A 26,343-nucleotide genomic window follows, 5' to 3' on the forward strand; every position below is an offset into this window, starting at 1 on the left:
GGCTGTTTTCTTTTGTTTGGTTTGGTTTTTTTGTTTGAGAGACTATTGATGACTGCTTCTATTTCTTTAGGAGAAATGGGACTGTTTAGATCATTAACCTGATCTGGATTTAACTTTGGTAACTGGTATCTGTCTAGGAAGTTGTCCATTTCATCCCAGTTTTCTAGTTTTGTTGAGTATAGCCTTTTGTAGTAGGCTCTGATTATGTTTTTGATTTCCATAGGATCTGTTGTTATGTCTCCTTTTTCATTTCTGATTTTGTTAATTACAATGCTGTCCCTGTGCCCTCTAGTTATCTGGTTAAGGGTTTATCTATCTTGTTGATTTTCTCAAAGAACCAGCTCCTGGTTTGGTTGAATCTTTGAATATTTCTTTTTGTTTCCACTTGGTTGATTTCACCCCTGAGTTTGATAATTTCCTGCTGTCTACTCCTCTTGGGTGAATTTGCTTCCTTTAGTTCCAGGGCTTCTAGGTGTGCTGTCAGGCTACTAGTGTAGGCTCTCTCTAGTTTTTTTTTTTTTTTTTTTTTTTTGTTTTTTTTTTGTTTTTTTTTTGTTTGTTTGGTTTTTTTTTGGGAGGGGGGAGGCACTCAGGGCTAGGAGTTTTCCTCTTAGGACTGCCTTCATTGTGTCCCAAAAGTTTGGGTATGTTGTGGCTTCATTTTCATTAAACTTTTAAAAAGTCTTTAATTTCTTTCTTTATTTCATCTTTGTCCAAGGAATCATTGAGTAGAGTGTTGTTCAGTTTCCACGTGAATGTTAGCTTTCTATTATTTATGTTGTTATTGAAGATCAGCCTTAATCCGTGGTGATCAGATAGGACGCATATGTTAATTTCAATATTTCTGAATTTGTGGAGGCCTGTTTTGTGTCCAAGTCTATGGTCCATTTTGGAGTTGGTACCATGTGGTGCTGAGAAGAAGGTATATCCTTTTCTTTTAGGATAAAATGTTCTGTATTTATCGATTAAATCCATTTGTTTCATAACCTCTGTTAGTTTCACTGTATCCCTGTTTAGTTTCTGTTTCCAGGATCTGTCCATTGGTGAAAGTGGAATGTTGAAGTCACCCACTATTATTGTGTGAGGTGCAATGTGTGCTTTGAGAGTTACTGAAGTTTTTTTAATAAATGTGGCTGCCCTTGCATTTGGAGCATAGATATTCAGAATTGAGAGTTCATCTTGGTAGATTTTACCTTTGATTAGTATGAAGTGCCCCTCCTTGTCTTTTTTGATAACTTTGGGTTGCAAGTCAATTTTATTCGATATTAGAATGGCTACTCCAGCTTGTTTCTTCCGGCCATTTGCTTGGAAATTGTTTTCCAGCCTTTCACTCTGAATTAGTGTCTGTCTTTTTCCCTGAAGTAGGATTCCTTTAAGCAGCAAAATGCTGGGTCCTGTTTGTGTAGCCAGTCTATTAGTATATGTTTTTTTTAATTGGGGAATTAAGTCCATTGATATTAAAATAAATTAAAGAAAACCAATTATTGCTTCCTGTTATTTTTGTTGTTAAAGATGGGATTCTGTTCTTGCAGATGTCTTCTTTTAGGTTTTTTAAAGGATTACTTTCTTGCTTTTTCTAGGGTATAGTTTTCATCCTTGTGTTGTTGTTCTCCCTTTATTATCCTTTGAAGGGCTGGGTTCATAGGAGAATAATGTGTGAATTTGGTTTTATCATGGAATATTTTGGTTTCTCCATCTATGGTAATTGAGAGTTTTGCTGGGTATAGCCTGGGCTGGCATATGTGTTCTCTTAGGATCTGTATAACATCTGTCCAGGATCTTCTGGCTTTCATAGTCTCTGGTGAGAAGTCTACTGTAATTCTAATAGGCTTGCCTTTATATGTTACTTGACCTCTTTCCCTTACTGCTTTTAATATTCTATCTTTATTTAGTGCATTTGTTGTTCTGATTATTATGTGTAGGGAGGAATTTCTTTTCTGGTCGAGTCTATTTGGAGTTCGCTAGGCTTCTTGTATGTTCATGGGAATCTCTTTGTTTAGGTGTGGGAAGTTTTCTTCTATAATTTTTTTGAAGATATTTGCTGGCCCTTTAAGTTGAAAATCTTCATTCTTATCTACTCCTTTTATCAGTAAGGTTTGGTCTTCTCATTTTGTCCTGGATATCCAGGATGTTTTGAGTTAAGATCTTTTTGCATTTTGCAGTTTCTTTGATTGTTGTGCCCATGTTCTCTATGGAATCTTCTGTACCTAAGATTCTCTTTTTCGTCTTTTGTAATCTGTTGCTGATGCTCACATGTATGGTTCCTGATTTTTTTTCCTGGAGTTTCTTTCTCCAGAGTTGTCTCACTTTGGGTTTTCTTTATTGTTTCTACTTCTCTTTTTAGGTCTTGATTGGTTTTGTTCAATTCCAGCACTTGTTTGGTTGTGTTTTCCTGTAGTTCTTTAAGGGATTTTTGTGTTTCTTCTTTAAGGATTTCTACCTGTTTAGCAGTGTTTTCCTATAAATCTTTAAGGACTTCTACCTCTTTAGCAGTGTTCTCCTGTATTTCTTTAAGTGAGTTACTAATGCCTTTCTTAATGCATCATGAGATATGATTTTAAATCTGAGTCTTGCTTTTCGGGTGTGTCGGGGTAACCAGGACTAGCTGAGGTGGGAGTGCTGGGTTCTGATGATGGTGAGTGGTCTTGGTTTCTGTTAGTAAGATTCTTATGCCTTTTGTCATCTGGTAACCTTTGGAGTTAGTTACTATAGTTGTCTCTGATTGGAGCTTGTTTTTCCTGTGGTTCTGTTAGCCTTTGTCAGCAGTCCTGGGAGTCCAGCTCTCTCCTGAGTCTCAGTGGTCATAGTACTCTCTGCAGGCAAGCTCTCCTCTTGCAGGGAAAGTGCATAGAGGTCTGGCGTTCAGACCTGCCTCCTGGCTGAAGATGAAGGCCTGAATCAGGGCCTGTCCCAGAAGATGTGTTGCCTCTGCAGTCTGCATGCTCACCTGCACAGACTGGTCTCCAAGTGACGCGGGACACAAGATGGCTCCCTCACCTGCTCCAGCAGTCAAAACCCTCCTGGGATAGGCACCTCTCCTCTGGTGGAGAAGGTGCCCGGATGTCTGGAGCCTGAAATGGGATCTGTCCCAGAAACTGTGTCCCTTCTGCAGTTCGCACTCTCACCTGCCGATTTATCTATTTCTTGTGCATTACCTAGCACCTTTAAATAAAAGTTTTCAAATGTTCCATATTGGGCCTCTAGGTTTCATTTTTCTCTGTCATAATGCCTCTTTTCATCTCTGATTTTATTAATTTGGATCTTCTCTTTCTATTCTTTAATTCAATTAAGGGTTTGTGTGTCTTGATTTTTTCCCCTCAAAGAACCAACTTTTTGTCCTTTCTATCTCCATTTTTATTAATTCCTGTCCCAGTAGTTTTATTTTTCCTTTTCACCTACTGTGTTTTCTTTTGTCTTGTTCCTGTTTTTCTAAAACACTGAGGTGCATCTCTAGGTTAGATTGCTCTGGTGTTTAAATATAAGCACTCATAGCTACAAACTTTCCTGTTAGTGGTCTTTGCTACATCCAAGTTTCTTGTAAGTTATGCTTTCATCTTAATTTTCTTCTGTAACTGTCCTTTTTTGGTTCCTTTATTGGGTTCTTTTACCTATCATATTTCTTCACCCTTATCCCTTCTGACACCCCAACACTAGATAGGTGAGAAAGAAAGTTAGAGGGAAAGATGGGGCATGGATCTCTTTAGAGTACTGCCTGCTCGTTAGGGGCATCAAATTCCTTTGGGGAAACTTAAATCATCCAACTAGCAATTTTGGAATCGAGCAATCCATAACTCAGCAATCCAGCTACCCAGCTACCCAGTCAACCAGCCACCCAGCAACCCAGCCACCCAGCCACCCAGCCACCCAGCCACCCAGCCACCCAGCCACCCAGCCACCCAGCCACCCAGCCGCCCAGCCGCCCAGCCACCCAGCCACCCAGCCACCCAGCAACCCAGCAAGCAGCCAGCAGCAGAAACCAGTAACAGCAGCAACCAATGTAGTCTCTTGGTGCACTGGCCATTTTTATACCCACACAAGAGGCCCAGAATTCCTAATGTGAAAAATCTTCAGCTGACAGAATCGATGGCGCCTCTTCCAGAGCATGAGAGAAATCATAGTTAGCTGTTATGGACAGTCTGAAGCAGCCCTATATCGCACACCTGGGATTAAAGCAAAAAACATATTCCCAAAACTTTCTTTTAATAGACCAAAAATTCTCACTACATTATTCTCGTAAGATTTTAATTTCCTCTCTGATTCCCTTGGTGACCCTCTCAGCATTTAAGAATAGAGATATTATTATAATTTATCTATTGATTTCTAATCTTAGTTCCTTATACCTGGTAAGATACATGTGACCATTAATTTTCCTGTTGCTATCGTAAAATACTACAAGGAATATAACTTAAGGAAGAGATGATTTATTTTGGCTCACAGTTCAAGAATATAGGCCATCATGCTGGAGAAGTCAAGGCATTGGAAGTCTTGAAGCAGCTAGGCATCCATATTGCATCCACCATCAGGAACCAAGAACACAATGCATATTACTATGCAGTTCATATTTCTGCATGTATACATCCCAGGATCAGCTAGGGAAAAGGACCACTCCCGGTGAGTAGGCTTCATACTTCAGTTAGCATAATCAAGATAAATACTCCCAGGCATGACAAGATGCCTGTCTCCCAGGGAATTCTGATTCTTTCATGCAATCAACATTAACCATCACAATACAGAAATTACTCAGTTTCTCATGTTTATTAATGTTTGCTTTATGTCTTATGCTGTAAGCTAATTTAGAGAAAACGTTTTACGAATAAATTTTGCTGGGAATAGCATAGCAGTTGCCACTCCTTTGCAGTCCAGCTTTCTTTTATCTCCTTTATGCTTCCTTGCATTGGGCTTCTGCTGAGATGCCGAGCCTGAGTAATGTTTGCCTTGATAAATCAGTTGCTGGTTTCCCTTGGAGCTTTTAGTGTTGTTCGTTTGTTGCCACCTTTAGGCACCTTGTCTATAATGTCCTATGGAAAGGATCTTCCCTGAGTGTGTATGTAGAGTTCTAAATGCATCTAGGGTTGGTGTATCTATTTCTTTCTCTTGTTCTGCAAAATTTCCTATGATCTGGGACAATTTACTATGACAAATTTTTCTGTGTCTTTAGTTTTTAATCTCTGCTTATTTTGCCCCCATGGGGTTTAGTTTTTTGATAATATCTAAGAGTTTTCATACTCTGTATGTAGTATTGCTTCTTAATTTTTCTTTATTAACATACGGATGTAGTATTTTCTTGGCCTGTCTTCCATCCTGGTCTTTCTTCTGTCTGATAGTCTATCAGTGGAGTTGATCCTGTGTGTTTTTCTTCATTTGTTGAGTTTACCATTCACACATTTATTTTTGGTCTCAGGATCTTGGGGTTTTTTTGTTTTGTGTTGTGTTTTTGTTTTTGTTGTTGTTGTTGTTGTTGTCATTGTCGTTGTTGTTTCAGACTTTCTTAAGTATGATGCTCAGTTTCTCCCCTAGGAACAGATTTTATTTCCTAACTTAATTCATCTGCTTGTTGTAGCCTCTTTAAGTCATTGATTTTTTTTTCTCAAGTAAACTTACTAAAATTCTTCATCTGGTGTTTTTCTGTTTTAATATTTTTGGGTTCCATAACTGAGGAGTTACGCTTTTTACCCATGGTCCAGCAGCTAAAGGTACTTGCCACCAAGCCTAATGGTTTGATTTCTAAGACTCACGTGGTAGAAGAAAAGAACCAATACCTGCAAGTCATACTTCACACACACACACACACACACACTATGGACAAAGACATATATGGACACACACTACATACACAAACACAGATACACATACACATATACATACAACACATACATACACACACAGACACATACAGACAGACACACATAAACAGACACATTCACATACACACAGACACATACACTATATATATAGATAGATAGATAGATAGATAGATAGATAGATAGATAGATAGATATAGATATATGCTGAGAACTGGCCTCAATCAGGCCCTCGATCTGCAGGGGAAATCAGAGTCCTGGTACAGGTGGGCAGGAGTTGGTGAAAAGTGACAAACAAATATGGACACAAGGGAGTGTTGTATCTGAATATTATTTTGTTAAAGTGAGCATCAGACTATATATTACAGAGGAAAACAAAGAAGTTAGGTGTCACAACAGCCAAGATACATTGAAGGTATCTGACACTAAACAGAGAAATGCCTTCAAAAGACTGGCAGGAACCAGGCAATGTTTACAGTTAAGATAAAAACAGCCCTGCCTAGAGTCAGCTAATGACAGGGGCCAGGTGAGGATTCCACACCCTAGTCACAATTTATGCTATTCCTCTGAGCCTTGTGAAAGCGTGCACCTGGGGGTTCTGCTCTAGCAGACCTTCTTGTGAATAATGCAATACTGTAGTTCTTTATTAAACCACAACCCTCCTTTTTCATAGGCCATGGTAAATTCTTGCATATGGGAGTAACTTGGCTGCTCTTTTAAGTATCTGTAGGGAATCTCCATTTGTCAAAAGAATTTATCAACTTTCTTCTAATATGCAATATATTCTGCCATACCCGACTGTAATGAAGATTCTAAGTATACTTTGCTAAACTTGCCCTGAGATTTCTAACTCTTATCCAGAAAAATACTGTAAGAAAGCATGCAAGACCCTTCACACTATCACAGGGACAAATTTGGAGGATTTTTGCTATGGGAATGCCAAGGTTCCAGGAGGCTAAGTTTCCGTGAAATTCTTTGCCTTGGGACTGTGCCCAGGCCTTTAGGCCTGTCACACAGACTTCACTGGAATGGATGTGGACACAGACAGACAGATACAGATACATGCTACATATACAAACACAGACACACATACATATATAAAACACACACATACACACACAGAGACACACACATTCACACACACCAACTAATAATAAGCATTAACAGATGTTAGATGAGTATATTAGATGAGAAAAAAATGAAAACTCAAAGGACAAAAAATGTACAAAATTACAAAATATTAAGAAATAAAACTAGCATATCACGGTGGCTTTTTTTTCCTTACCAGGACTATGGTCTTCAGGTAGAAATGGAGCAAATGGAGTTAGGAAATTCTGTGTTTCTTCATTTTCTCTCTCTGGCATGGCAGGAGCTCAGTGGCTCAAGCGTATCCTGTGGAGCCTTTCTCAGCTCATTCAGACCCATTTGTGATCATCTTATCTTTGCAGCCATGGGCAGGCAGAATTTAACTCCAGGAACAGTTTGACACCTTGGAGTGGCAAATATCTAAGCCAAAGGGTGTCAGCTGAGTGTTTGGGGTGTGGAAGAGGCAGGTGGAACCCTGAGAGCTATCACTGCGGGATCTGCTGCAGGTTAGAGGGGGAAGGGGAGGACCAGTTACAATACTTCTGGCTAATACTCAAGATATGTGAGGAATGCAGGAGGCTAGGGGTCTAAAGTCCTGGGAATAGAGACCACAGGTCTTGCTATAAAGTTTCAGCAGCTTGCTGGACTGTACCTCAGGGCATTCAGTGTCTCCTTAATATAGAGGACAAGACCACCAAATATCAGTCATTGAGCCCTTGGGTGCTGAAGCCTCCAGTTCTTGAAGTTTTTGGGTACAGAACTCCCCTAGTCTGTCACTGCCTTCTGCAGCCAGCCTTCTCCATAGCTCCAGGACTATGGTGAGTTGACTCTAGGTGTCCTGAAGTATCATCATACCTTGTTGTTCAAGTTTAAATTTTCTTTTGTTGTAATAAATAAACACCATAACCAAAAGCAATTTAGGGGAAGAAAGGCTTTAAGTCAGCTTATCACTCCAGGTCACTGACTATCATTGACAGAAGTCAGGCAGAACTCAAGGCAATAGCTTGACGCAGAAACCATGAAGGAATTCTGCTTGCTAACTCACTCTGGCTGTCTCAACTGGCATTCTTATATGACCTGGAACCATCAGTCTAGGGGTGGTGCTTCTCACAGTGGGCTTCGTCTCCCCAAATCAACCATCAGTCCAGTCCACCTTTCACAGACATGGCTAGTTGCTCTGGACAATTCTTCAATTGGAGTTTTCTCTTTCAAGGTGATTTTAGTTGTGTCTAGTGGACAATAAAAACTTACCAGACATTTGCTGTCAATAGCTCAGTCTTTCAACAGTGTTTCTCTTAAGATGGCATCTAGCCACTACCCTTAGAGACAGAGAGCATGACACCATTCAACCAGTTGATGGCTGACTCATCTCTCAAGAGACATCACCAAAGCTTGTCTGAATTTTAGGCTTATAGCAACTATGACCTGGCTTACACTTTCAGTAGGACTGTCAGTCTCCTATGGAGGCTTCCTGCCTCATCTTATGAATGAGGCTCAGCATCTCCTCCCCCACAATGGGGAGCCATGTGACTGGAGCCTGCCTGCTGTTGGCTCCTTTTGCTGAATTGCTCTTTTCTTCCTCCACCTTGTATAGCTGTCTATCACTGCCCTGTGATTTCTAGTGTTTTCCCTTTCTCTATTTCGAATACAGTCAACTCATTTTTTTTCCCTGAATCTTTTTCTTTACAAGTCACATGAAGGCATCTCCCAGACTACCATCTTACTTTGGACATGTTAGTTCCACTGTCATCTATCAAATTAAGTTATCTTGCTGCCCACCCCTGTTATGACTAGTTACAAACTGATCGTCCAACCACCTACTAGACATTTTTCACACTTGTTTTCTTCTGACACTTGAACAATTCTCATTTGAAACTTCAAGGCTGTCTTTTCTTTTCCATTCCTGTCCACATCTATGCACTTATCAAGTCCTTCTACTGTTATTTTATCTCATTTTCATTTAAATTGTTGCCAGAGTTTTCTTTCCAAAAAAAAAAAAAAAAGCCCAAGCAAACAAACAAACAAACAAACTAGCAAGCAAACAAGAAAACCCAATTCTCTTTGTCCTCATAAACCTCCAATGGTTGGATCCCTACTAAAGTCTTGTAATGTCCAGGACTCCACAGTTCACAGGATACAGGACTCTATACTATAGTCCACAGCTCTCTCACATGCTCTCCTACTGCCCAATCTACTCCTGGTAATCCTTCAGGCTTTACAATAGGGAGGACTTTGTCTATGCCCTTGCCAGATATCTCTAGATCACCTAGATGAGCCTAGCTCCCTGTTTTTGGTGTTAAAGTGGCCCCCATAGGGCCTTACCATGCTTCCTGTATGCTGACATAAAGCTCTACTTCCAGCATCTGCTTTGCCTTCTTCCTTACTCTGTTCTGTTGTTTCTTACAGTGTTTGTCATCTTCCAACACAATAGAAGACTTGCTGGTACTGCTATGATAAAGTAGCTGGTGCCAGATTAACAGCACTCACCAAACTGCTCCTAGGTTGGGGAAAGAAATATTTTCAGATACCTGGCTGTGGACAGCATGGTGTATATGCTGTAACAAAGGGGCTTCCAAGTGATCCCCACAGGAGCCCAAGTGAAATATTTGCCTGATAGATTAGTATGCATGGCTGCCACTGCAGCTGGCAAGATACAGGGCTATAAAGATGAGGAAGTGCTGCTAAATCCCCAGGCCCCCTTGCTCACTGACACTAGGCTGAGCATGGTAAAAGATTCCACAAGACCTGGATAAAAATGAAGGCCAAAGAACAGTGGTCTGAGCAGACTTTACAGACCTGAAAATCAATCAATGAGGGCCCGATCAGCCTTGGGCTGATGGAAAAATGTCTAGCCAACTGTTACATACCAATAGAGCTGCAGGGGAAGAGAAAGAGAAGGGAACAGAAAACAAATCTTTGAAGAAATAATAACTAAAATTTTTCCCATCTTGAGGGAGATATTAAAAATAAAAAGAACCCTACTAATCCAAAGCTAAATCAACTGTAAGTGGCCTTTTAAAAAAATAAGCAAAACATAAGACTATATCTTAATACTCTTTAATGCTAAAACCAAGGCAAAAGAAAAGAGCCAGAAAAGGACCCATTTCATATTTTCACACAGAGCAGAGCAAGAATTACCTATGGCCTTTCCAAAAACAATGCAAGCCAGAAAACAATGATTCAGTCCCTCCACAGTGCTGAGAGGAAAAAGCTACCACCCATGAATTCCAAGGCTCACAAACATATCCTTCAAAAATGAATGCAAACTAAAAATATTTCGAGATGAACAGGTGCTAAGGAAGCGTACTACCAGCAGACTTGCTATACACGATCTGTTAAGAGTCTCAGGCTGTGGGGAATGTTGCCAAGTCAAACTAACACCAAGAAATAAAGAGCTACAGAAATAGAGAACTCCAAGAGTAACAGAGGTTCACAGGGAGGAGTAAAGTCAGACAGCAGGGGTGGGGGAAAAAGACTGGCCTGGCCCTGGGATGGTCCAGAAAGAATATACAACCCTGCCATGTTGGTTGCACCAGAAGGTGAGATAAAGGAGCACTCAAGAGGCAATGTGGACATGTCAAAAAGACCACAAGCCAGCTGACAGGCCAAGGAAAGAAAATCAAGCAACACAGTAATGAATGGTTGTCCTTGACTATATAACCCATATAATGACAAACTTGGCAAGTGTGAGCTTATCCTGATAAACATAAAGAAATGAATAAAAATCAGAGGAGGATGAGGAACTGACATGGACATGAGCTTAATTCCAAGGTACAATGCCACAAAGCACCTAATTATGAAAGAGAAAGGGGCAAGTTCTCAGAAGACAGCCAACGGAAAGTGAAGGTAACACATGATGCCTACATGGGCACTTTAATTTTAGATAATGACCATTATTGAGACAACCAATGAAATGGAACCGGGTCTTGAAGATTATTCATCATTAATAAGTCTTTGTTCCTTTCATGTTTTCTGTGGAAGAACAGTGAGTGGGTGAGAACCTGTCCTGGTTTATAGAGACTAAACACCCTAACCAAATCCAGGGGGTTAGCTGGGTGTGGTGATTATATAGGAAACCCACAGTCTCAAGCAGAGGCAGTGGGATGAAGCACTTGAGGCCAATAAGTCAAGGGCACTTTAGATGCTCTCTGTCAAGTTCCAAAGGACTTAGAAAGAGATTGGTGCGTAGCAAATGATTTTAAAGCACACACGTGGTGAATGATTGGCAGTCCTTTTACATTAAGCTGGTAGAGGGCATTGCCTAGTTCCCTGCATGCTTGTTTCCCACAGGCCCCTTAAAAATACTGAGTAATTCAAAGGAAGCATCAAGTAACCTGCCTTGCCATTTTGGGGTGAGACTAAATTCATGTTAAACTTCTTGACATTGCTTTAAAATACATTAAAACACATTTTTAAAAATGATTCAAAACTGAATTTAAAATGTTTATGGTTGCTCAGTCTTGGAAATATAGGTTTACTAAGTTATCTACTATCTGCTCTAACCCCATCAAAGAAAGAAAAGCACTATAAATGGAAACATTTGAGCAAGGTTTTCATTTCTCCTAGAGTAGATACCCCATATTGATTACCAGATGGTGGCGATAGTAGCCATGAAACTTCATTAGTACTGAAAATGCTGGACCCAGCAAAATCGTCGCTCACAGAGGTTTTGAGTTTCTTTCCCGATATACTGATAACAGGAATTAAAATATCTTCTTAAGCATACCCTGGCCTGATTTCATTCTTGCTGGTATTTCCATGCATGAGAAGAAAGAATTTGCATGCCTTTTGCAATCTCATGCAGAGTAAATCAATGTAAATTTTCCGTAGAAGTAAATTTTTCAACTAAAATAGGAAGTAACCTAAATTCACATTTTTGGGTACCTTTGATGAGCTCTTTTGTGACTACAGAGCTAATATTTGGCTTCAAAGTGACCAAGCACTACCCATAATTTTAATGTTGTCTTTCGTTAAATATTAACATTGATAATGATAACATAACATTGCAATGAGCATTTTTAACTTTTGGAATGGTTTTGATACACATACCAGAAAGCACACAAGTCATAGTGGGTGTATGACTGACAGTGTGTGCACAGACCACTGTCAGCACCACAGCCTGAGAGCACACCATCTCTTCCTCCTAGTTTCCCTCTTTCCTCCATAAACACACCCTTCTTCTCACCTCTAACATCAGAAATACCCTTTTCCTGCTTTGAGATTTTACATATATGATATTCTAAAGTCTGTATATCTGTTTAATATGGCTTCTTTTATTCAATATTCAATAGCAATTAACTTTTCCATTTAAGTTGTGGGGTTTTGTGTGATAAAATAGAATAAAATATATTACACTGAAATTTGTTTTCATTGAATTCATGGAAAATATAGTCTACTGAATGTTTCAATTTGAGAAGCCAGTGAATGTGAGAAACCAGTGCTGCTGAGTCTGATTTTTAAAGACTATATAATGTATTCAAATATGAAGCCAGCTCAGTGACCCACAGTGTACTGCTGAGACTGTTCCCCGCCTGTCATTTGCCCTGGACGTTACTGTAGACACATCCCTTTGTCTTATTCTTCAAGGCCCTGTGTTTCTCCACACTCTCTGCTGTGAGATTTGCAATGGGCTACTTGGAGAGAGCAGTGAATTTGTGGACCATTCCAGTAACATATCCACTCTATTGCTCCTTCTCTTTCATTGGGCTGTCACTGACACCATGGGGTTGTACAGATTACATGTTTTGCCTAAAGCTACAATCAGCTCTCTTACCCCATAATTGGATAGACAGATTTGGCTCAGCTCAGGTAGCCACCACTTCTGTGTGAAAAAAAAGAAAAAAAATAGAAACAGCTTTGCCAGGCCAGGAAAAAATGGGGCTAAGAGGAGAAGCTAAGATCACCTTTTTTAAAAAAGAAAGAAAGAGAGAGAGAAAGAAAGAAAGGAAGGAAGGAAGGAAGGAAGGAAGGAAGGAAGGAAGGAAGGAAGGAAGAAAGAAATAGACTTGTGTCTGTTTCTGTGCCTTCATTAACTTAATTCATTCTATAGCTTATGCAAACATACATTCTGTTGTCTCTCAAACTGTCATACAGAATATTGGCATTAAAAATAATTTCCAAAGAGTAAATTTCAAAAGTTGACAACTAAAAATGAATGTTTTAAAACTTTCTGTATCTTACAGGTACACATGAAATTTGGGGTCCAGATTCTTGTTAATTTCAACATACAACAACTGCTGTTTTGTTTGTTTTATTTTTAAAGAAACAATTAACTACATGAACTTTGAAAGCTTTTCTTTTAAACACTCCAAGACTCAAAGTTAATTTGTTTATAGCACACTTGCTCTACAAGGAATGAAGCTGGAGCACTTCACCTACGACATTTATGTACAGTATAGACACATAACACCTGAGCTACAGTGTAGCTCATGACACTACAAAATCACCCTCTTTTCACAGTGTGAGTTGGACATATATTGTCCTAAATATGGGATTCCCTTAGGCTGTCTTGATTTCCAAAGGAAAAGAAAGTTTCAAGTCCACACAACTCTGCATTTCCAGCCCCCAAGGCTGTTGAAGCCTTGTATGCAACTAAAACAGCCCCTCTTCACTCACTGCTCTCTGTGGTTCCAGCTACTGTTACTGATCTTGAAGCTGAAATACAATTGCTAACTTTGCTTGCCAGCCAGTCTGTTAGAAGTTGCTTTGGGTTACCCTGCTGGCCCCGAAAAAAAAGAAGCTAGTGTCTCTTACAAAGTTCAGCATTGTTAAGATGAAGAAGGAGGAGGAGGAGGCTGAGGAGGAGGAGAAAAAGAAAGGGAAAAAAGAAGGAAGGAAAGAAAGAAAGAAGGAAGGAAGGGAGGGAGGGAGGGAGGGAGGGAGGGAAGAAAGAAAGAAAGAAGGAAAGAAAGAAAGAAAGAAAGAAAGAAAGAAAGAAAGAAAGAAAGAGAAAGAAAGAAAGGAGAGAAAAAGGAAAGGGAAGGAAAGGGAAGGAGAAAGGAAAGGAGAAAAGAAAAGGAGAGGAGAGAGGGGAGAGGAGAGGAGAGGAGAGGAGAGGAGAGGAGAGGAGAGGGGAGGGGAGGGGAGGGGAGGGGAGGGGAGGGGAGGGGAGGGGAGGGGAGGGGAGGGGAGGGGGAGGGGGAGGGGGAGGGGGAGGGGGAGGGGGAGGGAGAGGGAGAGGGAGAGGGAGAGGGAGAGGGAGAGGGAGAGGGAGAGGGAGAGGGAGAGGGAGAGGGAGAGGGAGAGGGAGAGGGAGAGGGAGAGGGAGAGGGAGAGGGAGAGGGAGAGGGAGAGGAGAGGAGAGGAGAGGAGAGATTCTGAAATGAAGTTGGGGAAGTTTATTGCTTTTCTTTTCCCAGACATGGTCTTATTCTGAAGAACAGACTGGTCTCAAATTTGTCATCCTCCTGCCTCAGCCTCCTGAGTGCTGGGATTAAAGGAGTATGCCTTTCTATCTAGCCTGAAAGTGGAGGTTTGTTAAAGCAAGTCATAGAGTATTTCATTTGTCTCTCTTCTCCAATTCTTCCAAAGTTCTCTCAGCACCTCAAAGAAAGCTCTGGACAGAATAATTGTAATAATGTTGTTCTCTGCAAGAAAAGGGAGGGCACCTGTGAGCTGCAGCCTCCACAGCCACACCCACCACAAACAGCATCCTGTGAGTGTATCTGGTTGTCTCTCTCCCTGCAGGTATGTCAACATCTCAGCTTCCTTCTCCATGAAACAGCATTTGTGTGGCTGGCTTCTGTGAAAGAACACAGAAAATCCACTACCAGAGAAAAGATTTGGTTTTGGCTCATGGCTTGAGGCATTAGTCCCAGGTCAAGACACCTCAGGTCACACCACAGAGCAGAGGACCAGTGCAGATGAGAAAGAGAAAGATATTCCCACTGACCTGCTTCCTCCTGCCAGACCCCACTGAAAAGCTCATTCTGCTGTGAATCAACAGTCCTCGTGATCCGCATCTCTCCTCGGTTCAGGAATCTTGATCTCCATTGGCCTTCAGCAGTCCTCCTGGCTCATTCATCTTTCAAGAGCACCATCAGCTGGGGGCCTAGCCTTCACAACACAGGAGTCACTTCACATCCAAAGCATGGCAGTGTCTGTAAGGAGACTGAGTAAAAACTGAACAGTGAGCCTTCTTGCCTTGATCAGAACTATTAACAGCTGTATAGAGCTATAACTATAACAACATTCAGCACATCTGTCTGCGGGCTCTGTAGTACCATTCCGCTGTTGTACTTTCGGTTAGTCTGCATACCTCAGGCTTCCTAACCTGGAGGAGGGGGCATGAGTGTGTCTGTGTTCCAGGCAAGAGATGAGGAACAAGAAGCAAACCTATCACTTTGGGTTCAAATCTTCAAAGAGTTTGCTGCCTTCTGTATCTTGTTTTTCCTCTTCCATCTAGATACAAAGAATTATAAGCTCAAAGGCTCTGAGAACCAAAGAAAGGAGAAGGCAGGGTCCCAAGAAATATCACCATTTGTACACCTCAGCCCAGAACATCTGTGCTGATTGGGTTTTGTCAACTTGATACAAACCTAGACCTTATCTGGGATGTGGTCATTTTAATTAAGAAAGTGCTTCCCAGATAATGTCTAAAGATTGGCCTGTAGCAAACTCTGTGGGGATATTGTTCTAATTAATGACTGATAGGGGAGGGCCCAGCTAATTATGGGTGTTGCCACCCTTGAGCAGGTAGGTAGTCCTGGGTGCAGTGAGAAACTGGAATGAGCAATCCAGTGAGCAGCACTCATCTATGTCCTCTGCTTCAGTTAAACTCTTTCCTCCACAAGTTACTTTTGGTCATGGCATTTACCCACAGCAATGAAAAGCAAACTAAGATACCTTCCTTGTACAGTTCTTTGTACCATTATTCATCTGAAGCCTATGTGCTCCTGAAGCCTACACTGACTAATTATCACAGCTTACAGAAAACCAGTATTTACATTTCAATTATTCCTGCTTCCAGAGTGTCAGGGAGGTAAAGTGGTCTAAGGCACCAGCTCTGATGTGTGTGCAGTCAGCCATTCCTCCTGTAAAATGAGGGAGAAATGTCCACTGGATAGAAAGCCTACTGAGCCCTTGTGTTCCACACCTTCAGGTAGAGTCTGTCTCAAAACATTATTCTTGCAATACTCCTGTTGTCTTCAGGACTTTTTTTAGCATAGTGTGTGTTTGGGGGGGGGGATTTCATGTCCTATTTACATCCTCTAGGGAAATGAAGAACTCATTTTCTGGTACAAAGAAGCCCAACAAATGAACTTAATGCACTGTACTGAGCATCGTCTTCCTTGTTTTTCTCTTAGTCTTGTTTCACTATACCTGGAAGTAGTGTACAAGGCTCCCTGAAACACATGGCAGCCTCCCATTTTCAGAGAAGGTACCTCCTGGTTCAAGCCTTTCCCTGTCCATTGTTCTGTGCACCCACCACTTGTCCCCACTTTAGAGGACAGATCTAGCTTAGGGTTCTTGTGAGCTGGTGGCTATTGGGTGCCTTGAGCACCAGTAAAGAATGGGTAAACTCCACCCACTTCCTAAGGTGTTCCACGACTTGGGCCTCATCCTAAAGCAAAGCCTGTTACTATAAAGAACAGGCTGGATCAAGATATGTGTTCCAAGAGAGTACATCTAAAGGCCTCATCACAGTGGAGAATGGGGATGGAGCCAATTACCCAAGCTTTACCTGGGACACATAGGAGCCTTGAACCCATGAAGGACTCTACTTCCCTCTTATGTCTTTTTGGTCATGAAACCAACACTGCCAAAGGTAAGGTATTTTCCACTGAGACCACAGGTTCATGTGTAATCACTTAGCAACCATGAGCTTTCAGTGAAACAATGGAAGCCAAAATGAACAGCATCTCCATGGAACACCTGACTTTACATGGTGGTCCAGAGGCAAGACTGCTGATGCAATGTGTTTCATCAGAATAACACACTGCAACCAAGACAACATTATTACTGAGTTCCACTGCCCAAAGTTGATGCTTTGGCCTTGTGCCTTTTCAACAAAAAGTTGCAGGTTCTTAGGATGTGGACCATTAGGTAAAATGCTTGTTATCCAAGTAGGAGGACCAGGGTGGCTCAGCCTAGCACTGGGAGAATGGGAATGCAGACAAGATGATCCTGAGCAAGCTTACCTGTCAATGCAACAAGCCCTAGGTTCAGTGAGAGACCCTCTCTCAAAGATAGTAAAGTGGAGAGTGACTGAATGAAACACCTGGCATTTACCCCTGGGCTCTACATGCAAATGTACATCACACACACACACACACACACACACACACACACACACTTATGCTAACTTCTGGTGTTCATACTCCTTCACACAGAGGTACATGAATAACTCACAAACATACATGAACAGATACTTATCAATTAAACCCCTCCTTCACACTGACAATACTCCAATGACATGTAAGGTAGGTTCAAATTGTCTTCAAAGCAGTGATCTGAACCAATCATTTAAAAATGGCAGAGAGGATTTGGTCAGCTACCACAACAAAATGCATATTTGAAAGTGAATTGAGAATCAGTACTTACACCAATCCAATCTGGAAACAAACCTAAGCTTTTCCTCGTGGTAACAAATTAAAACCACAGACAACTTTTTGAGAGAGAGAAAGAAAGACAGAGAGACAGAGAGAGAGAGAGAGAGAGAGAGGCAGAGACAGAGAGAGAAGCTTTAAAATGTTCTTTTAACACACAGGAATGAACCCCTGAAATTTCATAACCTCAGTCTGTAGGAAGTCATTATCTGAAGCAGTAAGCAGCAACGTGGTGCTATTTTAATTATGCATTGCAGAGAAGCTGCGATTGTGTCCTCGCCAGTATTTTATTAGAATGTCATTCAATTGAATTGCATCCTGCAGAAGAGATTAGCATGGATTTTCACATGGATGTGTGAAAGTATCGCTGTGCCCAGGCCAACTTTTAACAGTTGTGTGCTAATGAGAGCGAAATGGAAAGAGAAGCTTGAGAATCTCAGTCCAGGAATCCAGCAGCTGCTTCCTCTGGCTTCTTGCTACAGTTGCAGAAGGTGTTAACTGCAGTCTGCAGGAAGAGGTACTGCCTTCACATCAGGCAAGGGGCAAAGGGAATCCAGGCATATCAGACAGGGAGAGAGGTGTAGGAGCCCACCATGTGCGGGGTTGAAGGGGAAGCAGATGTGTCAGCAATTCAAGGCCATCTAGGTTACATAAGCCCAGACTATAGGATGGAATAAGACTGTCTTGCTATTGGAATAAGGCTGCTATGAACTTAGTGGAGCATGTGATCTTATGGTATGGTGGACCAACTTTTAGGTATAAGCCCAGGAGTAGTATAGCTGGTTCTTCAGGTAGAACTAATTGATAAACCACTAGATTGATTTTAAGAGTAGTTGCAATGGAGGAGCGACCTTCTTTCTCTACATCCTGGCCAGAATGTGCTGTCATTTGAGTTTTTGATCTTAACTCTTCTGATTGGTGTTAGGTGAAATCTCAGTTGTTTTGATTTGTATTTCTCTGATGACTAAGGACTTTGAACATTTCTTTAAGGCTTCTCAGCCATTGGAGGTTCTTCTGATGAGAATTATCTTTTTAGCTCTGTACTCCATTTTTAAATTGAGTTATTTGTTTTTTTGGTTTTTTGTTTTGTTTTGTTTTGTTTTGTAGTCTAACTTCTTAAGTTCTTCATATATTTTGGAGATTAGCCCTTTTTAATGGATATAGGATTAGTGAAGATCTTTTTCCAGTTTATAGGTTGATGTTTTGCCCTATTGAAAGCGTCTTTTCCTTACAGAAACTATCCAGTTTCTAGAGGTCCCATTTATCAATTGTTGCTCTTAGAGCCTAAGCCATTGGTGTTTTATTCAGGAAATGTTCCCTATGCCAATGCTATCCAGGCTATTTCCCACTTCCTCTCCTATTGAGTTCAGTGTTTCTGGTTTTATTTTGAGGTTCTTGATCCACTTGGACATGAGCTTTGTGCAGGGTGATAAATATAGATCTATTGTCATACTCCTACATACAGACTGCCAGTTAGATCAGCACCATTAGTTGAAGATGTTTTCTTTTTTCCACTGTACAGTTTTGGCTTCTTTGTCAAAGATCAAATGTCAATAGGTATGTCGGTTAATTTCTGGGTCTTCGATTCTATTCCATTGATCTCCACTATGTTCATAGCAACCATATTCATAAAAGCCAGAAACTGGAAGCAACCCAGATTCCATTCAACCGAAGAACAGATACAGAAAATGTGGCTCATTTACATAACGGACTGCTATTCGGCTATTAAAAAACGAGGACATCATGAATCTTGTAGGCAAATGGATGGAACTACAAAATATCATCCTGAGTGAGGTAACCCAGACCCAAAAAGACATACTTGACAGGAGCCTGACATGGTTGTCCTATAAGAGGACCTACCAGCAGCTGACTGAGACAAATGCAGATACTAACAGCCAAGCATTGGACTGAGGTGGAGACCCCTATGGAAGAATTATGGGAAGGATTAAAAGAGCTGAAAGGGATAGTAACCCCATAGGAAAAATAACAGTGTCAATTTACCTGGACCTCTGGGAGCTCCCAGAGACTAAGCCACCAACCCAAGAGCATACATGGGGTGGTCCTGCACCCCTGGCACATATGTAGCAGAGGATGCCTTGTCTGACCCCATGGGAAGAGGATGCTACTAATCCTGTAAACACTTGATGTCCCAGAGAAGGGAGATGCCGGGGGGGGGGGCAGCAGTGGAGGGGTGAAGAACTCTGGGAGGGAGGGCCAAGTGGCAACATTTAGTATGTAAGTAAATACAATTATCAATTAAAATTAAAAAAAACTTAAAGAAGACTATTTCAAAGGGAGAGAGTGAGAAGAGCTGCAGAGGAGAGGAAGGAGGGGTAAGGGAGTACACAAGACAGGAGAGAGAGAGAGAGAGAGAGAGAGAGAGAAGAGGAAGGGGAAGGAGAAGAGGAAGAGGATGAGGAAGAAGAAGAGGAAGAGAGATAGGGAGGGAGAGAGGGAAAAAGAGAGAGGGAGAGAGAGGGCAGAGAGAGGGGGAGAGATAGAAGAGAGGAGAGGAGAGGAGAGGAGAGGAGAGGAGAGGAGAGGAGAGGAGAGGAGAGGAGAGGAGAGGAGAGGAGAGGAGAGGAGAGGAGAGGAGAGGAGGGAAAGATATGAAGATAAACAGACAAACATCAACCATGCATTCTTTTTAACCTTCCTTAAAATGAACTTTGGCATTTAGGTCATATTATAATATTAAAGTTTACCTAAGGAATGGTGGGAATGCTAGGCTCCATTGACTATCAGGCCAGCAGAACAAAGTTCCAGGTCTCCTGGAATCACACCAGTACCCTAGTCTTTTTGTTTTGTTTTGTTTACACGATAGCTTCTAGACAGTATAAGATGCATCTCCTTTATTGTCTACTCTTGCCTTCTCCCTTTCCCTCTCTCTGTCTTATTTCTCCTCCTCTCCCTCCTCCTCCTCTTGTTCCTCTTTCAATCAGTTGTCTCCTTAGCCAAGTGAAAATAGAAGCATGTGACAAAAAGGAACAGACATGGAAGAGATGTACCCCAACCTCACCCTCCACACATACTACCTCATGTCCTAAAATGACACTGTTCCTGCCTGTGTGCTGCTTTGCTGGTGGCACCAACTTCAGCAGGTGCCTTTACTAACTTCCTTCAGCTTATAGAAGGTGTCAGTAGCTTTATGTTCTAAATATTAACATTAAACATTAAAATATTAAAAATCTCCCTGTACCCATGAGCATGTGGGGAACTCGGAGGGTGAGGAGGTGGGGCAGGGGTGATGCAGAGCAGGGGTGATTGTGAGCTAAATGCATCCTATATGTGTATGAAATTACCAAAGAATTGAAAATGAGTGAAGAAACATTAAAAAACAAAACAAAACAAAACTCTTTCAGGAAATTTCATCCCAATCAACTCTCTCCTTTCATTATTGAGACATTAATCAGGTTCTGCCTTAGTGATCAGGTACTGCAGAGCCACAAGACACCTTCAAGCACAATCTAGCTTATACTCTCCCTACTAGGCCAAAGAAAGAGAAATAAGCTAGACTACAGAGTCTCAGCACAGCCTTGCCTACTGTTTTCTGATTCCCAGTGTCACTTCCAAACTCCCCCTACCCCTGAATGCCTGTAGCCCCTACTCTGGCACCAGAACTTTCTTGGAGCCTCGCCCCTCCCCATCCCCACCCCCAAATTTTCTGCTCTTGTTCCGAAGACCCCCAGAGGAGTCCCTCCTCTAGGTTCCTCCAATCCAAGTCCTCCCACAACCAAGCTAGGAGCCAAGAGAATGGCAAGGGAGCTAGGGCTCCCTCCCCTGCTCTCTACACCCACTTCTCTACCCTTTACCCCCTCTACCAATCTCGACCTTTCCTGTCTCTCTGAATTCCTAAACATCCCCATGCCTTCCCCTTGATCCTGGCTCTAGAGGTCTCTTCTTCTGGCCTGATTGGGATACCGAGCCCCTCCTCTGTGTCAGAGCAGTTCCCACCCCTAGCCCAGCTGGCGCCGCCCTCGGCCCGCCCTTCCTGCACCGGGTCACCCCGGGACAGCGGGCTCCCCTCCTCCTGGCAGAGGCGGGTGCCAAGGTCTGTCCTCTGCCGCACTCTCCTTCCCAGACCCTGAGCTGCAGGGAACTTCCTGCACCGACCTGCGAGGAGCCCCGCGGTGGAAACCACTGCCAATGCCCCAGAGGACTCCAGAGATGCCCCAGATCCGAACCCCCACAGCCCTTCAGTCTCTGAGCCCCCAACGACCCTGAGGCCCTGCAAACCCACAGCCATCCAGCAGCCCTCAGTACACCACTACCCTGCAGCAATATTGCAGCGCTGCAGCCCCCTGTAAACAGGGCTGGCTTGACAAGAGTGAATGCTGTTCTGATCTCCTAGCCCAAAGGATCCCACCCCCAGTCAAACTCAACCAATACCCTCCAGTCCTAACCTCATTGACCTACCAAAGCAACCAGATCTCAGAGTAGAGCGGCAAGGCTAGTAGGCTAGTTTTGTTGTGAACTACTTTATATAAGTAGACTCTAGGATGTGCTTGTGTTGTATTTTGTTCGTTTTTTTGTTTTGTTTTGTTTTTGTTCTGTTTTTGTTTTGTGTGTGTGTGTGTGTGTGTGTGTGTGTGTGTGTGTGTGTGTGTGTGTGTGTGTGTGTGTGTGTGTGTGTGTGAGACAGTCTCACTGAGCTCAGAGCAATGGCAGCTCTTCCAGAGGTCCTGAGTTAAATTCCCAGCAACCACATGGTAGCTCATGACTACTATAATGAGATCTGGTGACCTCTTCTGACCTGCAGGTATGCACACACGCAGGCAGAACACTGTATATGTTTAAAAAGTCTTTGAACTCAGTGCCTACGTGTTGAAATGATCTGGAATGGCATTTCAGGTCTGCTTGCTGACTTCCTGATAGGGACTCTTATGGTGGTTGCCTGCAGTTGAAGATGGCTGATTCTTATGCTCTAATGCATTTTTACATCAAGGGGCAGCTTCTAGCTTCCTAGATTATACGGACGTGCCAGAGTGAACAATCTACTACACTTTTTGGTCACACTTCATTATCTCTGGATTGAACACCTTCGACCAGTTTCTGGGCCTCAGAGCTATGCACAGCTTCCATGAACAGTCAAGGAGATTTCCAAAAGAAACCTACCATTTATCTTTCATGTGCAAGTAACACAAGGCATTTGTGGAGTGCCTGCTTACTGGGAAGAGACCCAGGACACCACAGCTGAGCTCTTCTGTAGGAAGAGTTCTATCAGAGTTCTTACCAGGTACCAAAAAAAGTATTTTAAACCAGTAGAGGAGGGCTTTTAAAATGGACTGGTCAGAGACAGCGCTTGCAGGGTAACTGCTGAATACATGTCTCAGTACAAGCAGCAGTTGCAGACAGAGTCGCTCGCTGCAATGCTCTCCTGACATGTTTTTTCTTCCATGGTACCAAGGCCTAGACCTGGGGTTGGGGGGATTCCAAAGTCTTCAAGTTTTCAAGTTCAATGTGCGATTGCAGGAGCAGGAACCTACCAGGAAAGCCCCGAATGAGCACCGTCTCCACCAACCTCTGGCCTCTACATTATTCTCACTCAGTATAATTAGAGCTCATCATATTTATGTCTGTTCCCTCAAACCTTGCCAATAACTCCATCATTGGAAAGTGTACTTATGATTCACTGATGAGGAAGCCTGCCCCAAGAGAACCAAAGGACCAGGCAAGGAAAGATCAATGGGGTCTTTGGCAGTCTGCACTGTCCTCCAGGTCCTGGGACTGAAAGTGCAATTGCCACAGCACTTCCTGCAGAGGGTGTAAATAACTCCAGCTGACAACCCAAGAGAGAGACACACAATGCCCTAAAGCCAGAAAGTAATTAGGGGAAGTTTAGATGCAAATGCAGAATTGAATAACTTTGAAACCTGGCATCTCAGATCAAGTTTTCCTGGGAAAAGACCCTATGATTAAGATTCCTGTGGGCTGGGCAAGGTGATAATCACAGCTTCCATGAGGCTGAGACTAGAGGATTATGGGTTTGAAGCCAGCTTTGAGTATTCTATGCAAGTTTGATCAATGTGAGATAATAGAAAGACATCTCCTCAAAATTAACTAATTAATTAATTACTTATAGAAAACCTATGCAGGAGACAAGAAAAATGAGCAAGAACGTGCATGCTGGCACTGGAGACTGGTTTAGTTTCTTCCACAAAGGATAGCAATGACATCACAGGTAAACTTAGTTTGAAGCACTGGGGAAATTTTCAAACCCAATGTAGGTCATCTCAGGCAAGTCCTTGGAGGAAGTGGCATCTATGAGTCCCTAGCAGCCAACATACAAGATCCAGCAGCATCTAGGATACTAGAGATCAGTTCACCCAGGATAGTTACATTGGCCAGGACCTTCCACTCCAGAACACTATGATCTCCCTCCTGACAATGGCCCTCAAATTTATCCGGGACTCTTTCAAATACAGGCAGAGTCACCTGCAGGGCTAGTAAGAGCTCAGATGCCTTGGCCTGCAGTAGGCTTACCTTGTTCATCTGGGGTAAAGCCTTTGAGATGCTGTCCCACAGCATCATTTCAGACCATTTTCCCTGTTCGCAGGTGACATATAAAACTACACTTGCATGTCCGTACCAGATTGCCATGTAAGAACCTGTTGGAGACAACTTGGATGTGCATTTCATGGTATCTCTTGGTGACCCCAAGAGTTCTATCCAACCAAAATGAAGATTAGAAACTCCTAATGTTTAAAGAAAATAGAGGCAGGATATTGAAGTAGTGTGTATTTCCCCCTACTATACACCCCAGTTCTGACTCATATGTGTGCTCCAACCTCATCCTGCTGAAGAGCCAAGAGCCTTACATGCCATATCTAGTCACGGGAGCTGTTTTGAACCTACTCATTCCTAACTAGCATTTGAAGTGCATCTAACTGGCAGTGTGGAGAGCAAGGGAACCTCAAAGGCTAAGGCAGATCCCTCCAAGACAGAGTTGCCAAGCCTTTATTACACATTGGTGCCTCTCTCTTCCCCCTGCTCCTGGAAAATTCACTCCAGCGTTTAACTGACAAAGCAGCCAAACACATTTCCTATTGCATATAGTACTTTGCTGAAATGTTCATGTTTTTCTTAATACTCAATATAAATTTTTAAGTATTTTTATCCTGAGACCAGAGAAATGACTTTTAGATTTGGGTGTGCTAGTGCCCACCTTTAATCTCAGCTTCCTGAGAAGTCAGGCAGAAGGATCTTGAGTTCAAGGCCATCCTGCATTTGTGGGTTAGAATGGTGTCTGTCCTATGTCCGGTCCAGGATTAGGGACATTGGGGGAGGAGGAGGAGGAGGAGGAGGAGGAGGAGGAGGAGGAGGAGGAGGAGGAGGAGGAGGAGGAGGAGGAGGAGGAGGAGGAGGGAAGTTTGATTTTTTGAACCCTATGCAGCCACCAGGCGGGTGTTGGGCTGTGAGAAGCTACAGGACCCTGCTCTGGGCATGGAGAAGCACAGTCTGAGGTCCCTGCGAACCTACCAAGGTCGGGCTTTCACTTTCTGGCACCACAGACACTGCTGGGTGCCAGGGAAGAGCCGGCTTTGGGGTTCTTAGGCCAGGGATGGCAGGTTCTAGCTCTTGGACACAGTAGGTGCCCCCTAGATGTCATGGAAGAGCTTAGAACGGAGTTGAGGCCTGTGGGCAGGCTTTGGCCCGGGGCTGAAGAAAAAAGGGCGGCGGGAAGGAGTCTTTGTCTACTCAGGAGTGTTGCTTGGTGTCTTGGTGGACATGCCTGGGAACGCAGAGAGGCCTCCCTTAGAAGCATGGCTCATTAGAGGAAGACCTGCTCCACTGCTTCAGCGTGGCAGGTCCCGATGAGAACAGGCAGTCCATGTTTTTAAGGTGTTTGTTGTAGAAAGGCAGAGAGGGAGAAAGTAGAGAAGTAGAGGCAGTCCATGGCCACGTGGAGAGAGGGAGGGAGTTCGGAGAGATGGGGAGCAAGGGAGCAAGAGGCAAGAGTAAGAGAGGAAGGAGTTAAAGAGGAAGGAGGGGGCATAGTGGGCCTGGCCTACTGGGATGTTGCCAGGTAACTGTGGGGTGGAGTCCAGAAAGAATACCAGGAGCTTGGGACATTGCCCTATGTGACTGATGGCTACACACCTCTCTGCAGGGGGCTGTGGGAGGCTGTAGCTGGGATAGGAGCCAAGGACCCAAGGGGCATGGTCAAATACCTGCTGTCCCTTGCAGGCAATAAGTCACTTGCTAGGTCTCTGGGGTTCAAAGCCTGCACTCGACCTGGGACCAGGCTGCCTGTGCACAGTTTAGCCACCCAATACTGCATAGCTTGACCATATCATAAATTAACTGACAGCTAACCTAGCCATACCTAATCTTAAAAGTCTTGACTGTCTGTGAAAATAGAGGCCAAAAAAAGCTTCTTTGATACTGCAGTTCACAACTGCTTGCATCTCAGTATAGCTGCACAATTTCACAAACAGTAAAGACTCCAAGCTCTGGTTTTGTAGATGGTACCAACATATAGCACCTTATACTACAGATGGTACACACCTATACTATCTTGTACTGAAAATGACATCTAACTGTAGTGTTTAGCTTTATGGATAGTACCTACCTGTACCATCTAGGTCTGTAGATGATACCCACCTATAACCTCTGGCCCTATAGAGGGTACCTACCTGTAACCGCTGGCTCTTTAGAGAGTACTCACCTGTAGACTCTAGGACTGTAGGTGATACCTATCTGTAGGATCAACAGAATAGAGCTGCTACTGAAAAGTGTTGTTTCTAATTTATTGAAAGACAACAACGACAAACTGTAAGATAAGGGATATATTCATATTAAAATAGTTTTACAAAGAGAAAAAAAAAGTCACTTACCAAAAAGAATGCATTGTTTATCCCTTTTCACAGATTTTTTTCAATGTCTTGTTTAAAGCTAAGACACCTGTG

General features: G+C 42.7%; 1 long non-coding RNA gene across 1 annotated transcript in view; it reads right to left on the bottom strand.

Annotated features, from left to right (window-relative positions):
• The window catches only part of Gm32269, a 34,263-nt gene extending 13,253 nt beyond the window's left edge, over positions 1 to 21,010 (bottom strand). The window contains exons 1-2 of the long non-coding RNA XR_003951200.1: positions 20,140 to 21,010; positions 14,779 to 14,997 (exon numbers count right to left, since the gene is read on the bottom strand). This is a non-coding gene — a long non-coding RNA (predicted gene, 32269). The remainder of the gene's footprint in view (positions 1 to 14,778; positions 14,998 to 20,139) is intronic.
• Positions 21,011 to 26,343: the final 5,333 nt, after the last annotated feature.

Source organism: Mus musculus, chromosome 14 (genome assembly GCF_000001635.26).
Source record: "Mus musculus strain C57BL/6J chromosome 14, GRCm38.p6 C57BL/6J".
Taxonomy (NCBI): Eukaryota; Metazoa; Chordata; class Mammalia; order Rodentia; family Muridae; genus Mus; species Mus musculus.